Raw genomic sequence first — 8,521 nt, forward strand, 5'->3', positions numbered from 1 at the left:
CACACAGGACCAATGCTGTCAGGTAGGTGTGCGGTTGATGAAGTCAGCTTTGCTTGAAGCAGCTACTTTCAGTGGACAGCTCCTGCAAGAGACTTTCTGCGAAGCTGAAGAAAACAACTTCTGTCTCCTGGCTCCATTCTTTTTAGAATTCTCAGTGATCGTGAATTTGTACAAAGTATTGAATCAAAAGGACAGCCAGGTGACATTCAGGAGGTAAACAAACAAACAAACAAAAAAGCATCACAGAGGTTAGAAAACCACGCCATTCAGCGTTAGGAGACTAGGTAAGGTAGTGCACACCAGAAATCCCAGCCCTCAATAGTATGAAGCAGGAGGATCATGAATTCCAGCACAGGCTGTTACATCAGAACCCTGTCTCCAGGAAGATGGAGAAGAAAAGAGAAGGTAGCAGAGATAGAGACACAGACAGACAAAGACAGACTGAAGCCAGCTGACTGAATGTGAAGAAGGATTAGACATTCTCAAAATACTTCCCAGGAGGAAGTATTTGCCTAGCACAGGGCTTCTCAACCTTCCCAACAGTGCAACCCTTTTAATACAATTCACCATGTTGTGAATACCCCGAACCATAAAATTATTTTCATCGCTACTTCACAACTGTGATTTGGCTGTTATGAAATGCAAGGTAATTTTTGGAGATAGGGGTTTGTCAAACGGGTCACAACCCACAGGTTAAAACCCACTGACCCAGAGTTGTTCCTACAGAAAGAACCTACCAAACCTTGGGATGGGATAGAAGGAATTAACAGCCGAGACTGAAATAAAATGAAAGGAAAAGCAGGGTTTGGGGGGTGTTTGACAGCAGCAGAGAGACACATCATGATGGTAAACGTCAGCAGTATTTGGTTAAGACAGAGAAATGAAGTGACATCAGAAACCTGGTCTGCCCACATCCAGGTCCATAAACTCTGAAACTACACAGCAGCACAGAGAGCAGGAACAATAACCATGTGCTAGACAGCATGTTAGAGTCCCCACCCCCACCCCGGACAGCACAGTTAACCAACTGTTCTTGGCAGGGGGTCATCATATTCTAGAAGGTCACTAGAAAAATAGCTCCTGTGGGGCTTGCTGTGTCTGCTATGAGGTGAACCCCCCATAATGTGTCCTTCCTTTTATAGCCACGCTCAGGTAGAAAGTTTCTCTTTGTTCTCAAAGAACAGTTGTTGTTCTCAGGGGTATCATTCTGGTTCTACCATATGGCTGTGTGTAACTGACCCTTCCTCACTGGAGACTAGAAAATTCAACACCAAATGGCCCACCCATAGTGAGCCAGCCTATGGCTCTTCACAGTATTTATCCGTAGCCTTGATCCTGGCTCTACCAGTGTCTTTTGTCTTATTTATTTTTCCTTATTTTTGTCCTCTTTAATTTATGCTACTTTATATTCGATGTGTTAAATATCTGGAATAAATCCAAGCATAGAGTTAAATCAATAAATAAGATAATAAGATGTGGCTCTATGTCTTGATTTCAGAGGACAGTCATCACCAAGAGGGAGCCGAATGAATGGGCAATAGCGTGAGACTGCAAAGAGCCCCTTACAGGAAGTAGGACTAAGCACCGAGGAGGCATAGAATTCACGGACAGTGGAGAGGCAGCATAAGTCGGGTAATACAGGATCGTCAGGAGCAGGTGATGTGGTGGCACACCCATGGCTTGCTTCAGAATGCCTCAGCAACGTATGCGACAAGCAGATATAACAAAGACAGTGGACGCAGGTGCCCGCCGGAGCCGCCGGAGCAAGCCGCTGCTGACGGGCCGGGCCGGGCTGGGACCCGGGCCAGGGAGAACCAAGGGGCCTGTGCGGCCGCCCGGCCTGGCCACAGAACAGGCATTTGAAGTGGGGCCATGCCTGTCTTTTTCTAGAAGAATGAGAGAAAATCCAACACAAGCCCCAGCTGTCTTCTAAGCCTGGCCTGTATACATCAACTCTCACCTACAGTTTACAAATGCAAAGATTCAAAGAGGTTCCTGGGACCATGGGCCTCAGGCCCTGAGGACAGGAGGCTCCCTGTGGCCATGACGACAGGTGACTGTTGCCACCTCCCTGGCTCCCTATGTGACTGTTCTAGCTGCCCTGCCTTTTCCAAGGTTGTGGAGGCCACAGGGCTTGGGCCACCTCACTATGTAGCACAAGTGACTTCACTGGATGGCTGGCTACTCTCAACTGTCATCCGGGCTTTGGAGACACGGAGTGACTGTCCCTTCTGCCGAATCTGCCATGAGGGAGCAAATGGGGAGAACTTGCTGTCCCCATGTGGCTGCACTGGCACACTGGGAGCTGTGCACAAGAGCTGCCTGGAGAAATGGCTGTCTTCCTCTAACACCAGCTACTGTGAGCTGTGTCACACTGAGTTTGCAGTGGAAAAGCGGCCCCGACCTCTCACAGAGTGGCTAAAAGACCCAGGGCCACGCACTGAGAAGCGAACACTGTACTGTGACTGGTATGCTTCGTGTTCATCACACCGCTGACTGCCATCTCAGGCTGGCTGTGCCTGCGAGGGGCCCAGGACCACCTCCGTCTGCATAGCCCGCTGGAAGCTGTGGGTCTCATTGCCCTCACCATCGCCCTCTTTACCATCTATGTGCTCTGGACACTGGTCTCTTTCCAATACCATTGCCAGCTGTACTCGGAATGGAGGAAGACCAATCAGAAAGTCCGCCTGAAGATTCGAGAAGCAGATGGCTCTGAGGACCCCCACCACTCCTTGCTTGCTACTGGACTCTTAAAAAAGGTGGCAGAGGAGACCCCGGTATGAAGGCCTGGCTGGCAGGGCTCTGAGGTAGTGGACAGACCAGAGTTAGATGGCAATGCAACTGGCATTTGGAAAGATGGAGGCTGCCTGACTTTCTATGCACAGCTATGATGCTTCTCAGGCCAATGGCCACAGCAAGCACAGCCTGCTCTGTGACCCTTTGGGAACATGTTTTCAAGGATTTTGTTTTACACATGATTATATGGCAAGCACAGATGGACAGACTTGAGCTTTGGATGGAGTAGCACCCCTGTCTCATTCTGAGATCTGTTTGACACCTTTCGGACAGCAGCTTTAGCTGCTGGTGTCAAAGGCACCCATTGGACTAGAAGGCTCCAGCAAGCTTCTTTCGTTACTCTACACCTAGCTGGCTTGCTTTACTGGCACTCTTGACTTATAAACTTATAAAGTTGCACTGCATTTCAAAAATCCACCCCTGAATGAATAAAAGGAGCCCTTGCTGGCTAAAAAAAAAAAAAAAAAAAAAAAAAAAAAAAAAAAAAAAAAAAAACAAAGACAGCAACCATTGGTAGACACTGAGGATGCAGCATGTACTGCCTCTGGTCATGTTTGAAATGCTGTGAGGAGCAGCTACGTGTGGACCAGAGACGTTACAAAGTACATATTGCTCTCCAGAGGAATCCAGTTTGATTCCCAGCACCCAGGGTGGTTAGCTCACGACCCGCCTGTAACTTCAGCTCCTGGAGATCTCACTTCCACCTCTGGTCTCTGTGGGCACCTGAACTTATGTGCACAGACCCACAAAGACACAATTTTAAAAAATAATTTTTTTTGAGAGATGTTTGTGGACAGGAAGACCCCCAACGTTAACCTTGGGTCTTCATATGCATGTGCATATGTGCCTGCACGTGTGTGTGCATCCAAACACTGACATACAAATACATACGTTAAAATCAAATACAAATAAGTAAAAAGCCGCCTTTTGAGAGAAAAGGTGGCTATGTTTTCTTTGCTGTCACAGTAGTTCTTATGACTATGAAGCAAAGGCTTCACTGTCATCCATCATACAACCCCAAGCCATGAAAATGTTTCCAGGGGAGAAGTGTCCTAACTAAATGGGAAACCTGACTGAGATAGCACAGTGCTTAGGAGAAATTGCTTTCAAGAAAAGAGGCAAGAAAACCTGTTAGCTGGCTGGGCAAGTCAGGAGTAACCCTGTTCTAGGTTGGCAGTCCAGATAGGAGAAAGATCCATGCAGCAAATGGTATTGCTAACTGTCTTGTTTGAGTGGTGGTGGAAGCAGATAGTCTGCAGGCTCCTCTGTGTGCTCAGGCTTCTCCCGAGGTTCTTAGAGTCTACAGACAGTTACTTTGCTCTAAAGGGTAAATAAATTCAAAAGGTTTTACACATGTTGAAAGGTAAGTTTACAATTTTAAAGACTAGGTAGACATATAAGATATATACATCCTAACCCCAGTGTGTTTGGATAATGGATGGGAAGGGGAGTTTTATGAGGATGCTTGGCCCATGCAGTTTCCCACTTCAGTAGCTGGAGCTTGGCCAGATAAATGTAGGTTTCTCCTTTAAGAAGTTAATGTGTGAGAGCTCATCTCTGAGCGGGCTTCAGCCTCCTCTCTCCCGTGGGAGGATGGAACAGCCTGAATGTAGAAAGGTGGGCAGATGGGGAGACAGAGACATCCACACACAAAAAGAGAAACCAGCCTGTGTTCACCAAGCACCTGCCTACAGCAGGCATGGAGCCTGCTGGCAAATGTAGATGACCCAGAGAGGTAAACAGCTGTGTTTGATTAGATTTTTTTGTGTGTGTGTGTGTGGGGAAGGGGGCTGGTTTTCTGTTTTTGTTTCTCTGCCTAGCCGATGAGGGTAAGAAAAGCTCAGAAGCATCAGAGAGAGAGAGAGAGAGAGTCGTAGATAGTATCTTGTTTTAAAGCTGACTGGTGATAACTGTCACAGCCTTCTTCAGTGCCTTCACAGACAAGAGGCTCACTCTGATGTCCAGCTAATCCCTGGTGCTGTAAACCAAGCCTGCTTCTGTTTGCCCTGCTGTCTGACAAGGAGTAAGCCGTCAGACTGTCAGCCCCAGAAATAACGCTAAAGCTCAACCATCCTCCGCTGAGGTTCAGAGAGCGAGCTCAAGGGTATCTGAGAACCCACAAAGCCACCCACTCCAGAGTTGTGAAAGGGTGGGACACTAGGAGTGTGGCTCCCAAGTGCTCTGCAAGCTCTTATCTGGGTAGACTAGGTCATCTTAACCTCGTTAAGGTTAGCAGCCCTGCCCTGAAAGTCAAAATCCATAGAGGCTCAAGTTTCTTGCAAGAAGTGACATAGTATTTGCATTTGAGGATAAGGCAGTGTAACTTCTTGTATACATTAAGTAGATAGCAAATAACATATAACTTATAATAAATAACTTATACATTAAGTAGATAAGCAAATAGCATGATCTAAATCACTTATATTACCTAGTGTGATGAAAATGCTAGATAGATGGTTGTGATGTCATTTGGTTCAGGGAACAAAATTACATTTTCGGTACAGGTTCAACTTTTTTTTTTTCCTGAAAATTTTTGACCCACAGTAATGTCAAACCCGTAGCTGTGGTCTTCTGGGTAGACACGAAATTGGCACCTAAGTTTAAACAGGTGTGAAATTCTCAATGAATAAAAATATGATATATTTTTTTAAACTAAGGCATCAAGTATGGTGGTGGGTGCCCTTACTATTTGCTAATTTCCTTAGAGGGAGCTCTGGGCCAAACAGATGAATTACCATGCAGCCCTATACCAAAGAATGCCATGCTACACACATGTAGAGCCAGTCTACACAATAAGTAACCTCGCTCTTTTGTTAAATTTTTTTAAATCCTGTTTTTTTTTAAAAACAAAACAAAACAAAAACAAAAAAGTACTTTTAACAGTAACTAAGTACACCTGCCCACATCTACATAGAATAGTCTAGGAAAGCAAACCCAAACCCTTGACAGCTGCAACCTTGGTGGTTTGAGATTGCAAAGGAGTCTCAGTGCTAAGCCGTGTGCCATGGCATGCAAAATGTGCAATGAACATATACTGATGCTGTTATTAAAAAATATATAAATACAGTTTGAAGGAAGGAATGTGTAGGGGCTGGAGAGATGGCTCAGTGGTTAAGAACACTGTCTTTTCTTCCAGAGGTCCTGAGTTCAATTTCCAGCAACCACATGGTGGCCTCACAACCATCTGTAATGAGTTCTGATGCCCTCTCTGGCATACAATTGTGCAAGCAGATAGAGCACTCAAATACATTAAATAAATAAATGAAAATTTTAAAAAAGGAAGAAAAAGAAAGTTAAGGGGGAAAAGGAGCATGAAGGGAGAGAAGACCTTAAGAGGTAGAGAAAAGAAGTCATGAGACAAGAAAGCAGAAGTGGGGGGACCTGTCAAAATCAGGGAAGAAAGGAGATAACACAGTGCAGGAGCCATTACGATGTCACTCAGTACACCAAGAAACATGGATGTGCAAGCATGTCAGTGTTATGCGGACACTAAGTCCTTTGGGTCAATATTCAGGCAATAGGTGTAGCTAGGACATATGCTAGAGTTTTAGTTTTCTGAGAAATTCCACACTGACTAGCAACGCATACAGGTCCACTTTTGTCTGACCAGCATTTGTTGTTGTTTATTTTCTTAATGACTGAGTTAATCCTCCTTTAAAGGCTAGACAAGAAGAAACTGCATTTTGTTATTTAGGTAGACACTATCTCAGCATGTTGCTAAGTGTCTGTGTTCCAGCCACTCAGGAGACTGAGGTGTGAACAATGTTGTGAACACAGTGAGACTGGGTCTTGTAGGTGAGGGGGTTAAGGAAGGAGTCATTGAGAAGCAGGGACAAGAGCTTGAATAAGTAGTAGTAGACACAAATTATTGGAGAGTCCACACTAGAAGCACACCAATTGAGTCACACAAACTTTTGCCTCAGCCCCTGCATTAGCCATAATATAGAAATAGCACCTACTATATAGAAAATATAGAAATACCCTGCCCCAGGCTAACAGGATAGCAACAGGACCACATAGCTCCCCTCCCCCAGAGCAGATGCCCTCTTCTATGGACCTCAATAGTCAGCTCCAAGACTTACAAATGTACTTCTCCAAAATTATGGTCTCTGGGAAAGAATTCAGGGAGCTAGGAGCTTTCACAAGCATATCTGGTAGACTGTCTGACATTGTCATGGCTATTCTTGGTGGTCAACTTGACAACATCTAGAATTAACTAGAAGCCAAGTGGCTAGGTACATGTGAGAGGGATTTTTTTCTTGACTGAATTATTTGAAGTTGGAAGATCCGCACTAAATCTAGATCCAAGGGAAGATCTATCTTAAATCTAGGCCACACCTTCTGGCGGCAGCCTATATAAGAGGCAGAAGAAGGTAGTTCTTGCTCTTTGCCTGCTCACCTTCACTCTGGCTAACAAATTCATTCCATCAGTGGTATTAAAGCCTTCTTATTCAGGATTCCCGAGTACATGAAAACCAGCTGAGACACCAGCCCCCTTGGACAACTACTGGATTCTTAGAGTTTCTGCAGGTAGACAGCCATTGTTTGGGGCTAGGTAGACCACAGCTGTAAACCACTCTAATAGATCTCCCTTAGATAGATGGATTAGATGGATCAGATAGATAGATAGATAGATAGATAGATAGATAGATAGATAGATAGATAGACAGACAGACAGACAGACAGAATCAATCACCTACCTACCTATCAGTTCTGCTTCTTTAGAGAACCCTGACTAATACAGACACCCACTTGGGTTCCTGCCTGCCTTAGCTTCATCCCTCTGTTCCAGCGATGTTCTGTGTTTGCCAAATTCTGAAACTGTATTAAAACACAAAGGCCACTTATGAACCAATCCATTTCTCCAGCCTCAACTCCAAAGACATCCCTCACAAAGAACCCCTCAAACACTTCTATAACAAGGTAATATTTCTCTTATTTCTTGACTTATAATCCTTTTTATCTCTATGATTTTGTGCAAAAAAAAAAATCACTGTTAGGACACTGAGAAAGGAAGATGCAATCATGCATACATAACCACTTGTGGTGTAGCTGAGTACTTCGGGCACTGCCTTTAGGATGGATGGTACATAGAGCTTGCCGTTGAAACACAAGTCCAGGATGGATTGCTTTGTGGTGTATGATGTTCACTAAAGCCCATAGCTAGCCCTGTGTTCGAGTTCTGCTGTGAGAAGAGAGGACTTTAAAGCAGTGTGGCTACCGATGAGAGGGAAGAGACTCTCGATGGCATGGACTACGTGGAAGAAAGTGTTGGCGTTTGGTTCTCGCAAGGAAAGAATAGCACAGCCTGACACCACAGCTTTCATTTATAACACCCGGGGCGGTGTTTATGTCTTGAGAAAATTCACGCAGCTCAGCAGCAAAGCGAAACCTTTTTTTTTTTTTTTTTTTTTTTTAGTACACTGGAGGTCACCAAGTAGCTGCAGACCCTGAGCCAAGAGCCGCAGCATAAACTAGAAAGGGGTGGAATTTGAGGCATGGGATTTGGATCTGATCAGCTTAAACTCAGAAGATCCCATAAAGAATGCTCTCCAACATCTCAACCCAGGGCTCAGCCTCGACCACCCTCAAACCTTCCAGCCAACAGCAGGAAGCAGATGCAAAGAGCAGACCCGAGGATGAGGGATGAGAAACTCCAGCACGGCGATACTAGCGCATTAGCCTAAGTTTCCATCAAGGACTCTGGACCTTGCAGTCATTGTTA

At 45.1% G+C, this 8,521-nt stretch overlaps 1 protein-coding gene and 1 pseudogene across 1 annotated transcript in view; one reads left to right on the forward strand and one right to left on the reverse strand.

The window, feature by feature from the left end:
* Ccbe1 (collagen and calcium binding EGF domains 1) overlaps positions 1 to 8,521 on the reverse strand; it is a 242,346-nt gene that overhangs the window by 221,100 nt on the left and 12,725 nt on the right. The window lies entirely within an intron of this gene.
* LOC116087281 lies at positions 1,958 to 2,926 on the forward strand (annotated as a pseudogene).

Source organism: Mastomys coucha, unplaced genomic scaffold (assembly GCF_008632895.1).
Source record: "Mastomys coucha isolate ucsf_1 unplaced genomic scaffold, UCSF_Mcou_1 pScaffold13, whole genome shotgun sequence".
NCBI lineage: Eukaryota > Metazoa > Chordata > Mammalia > Rodentia > Muridae > Mastomys > Mastomys coucha.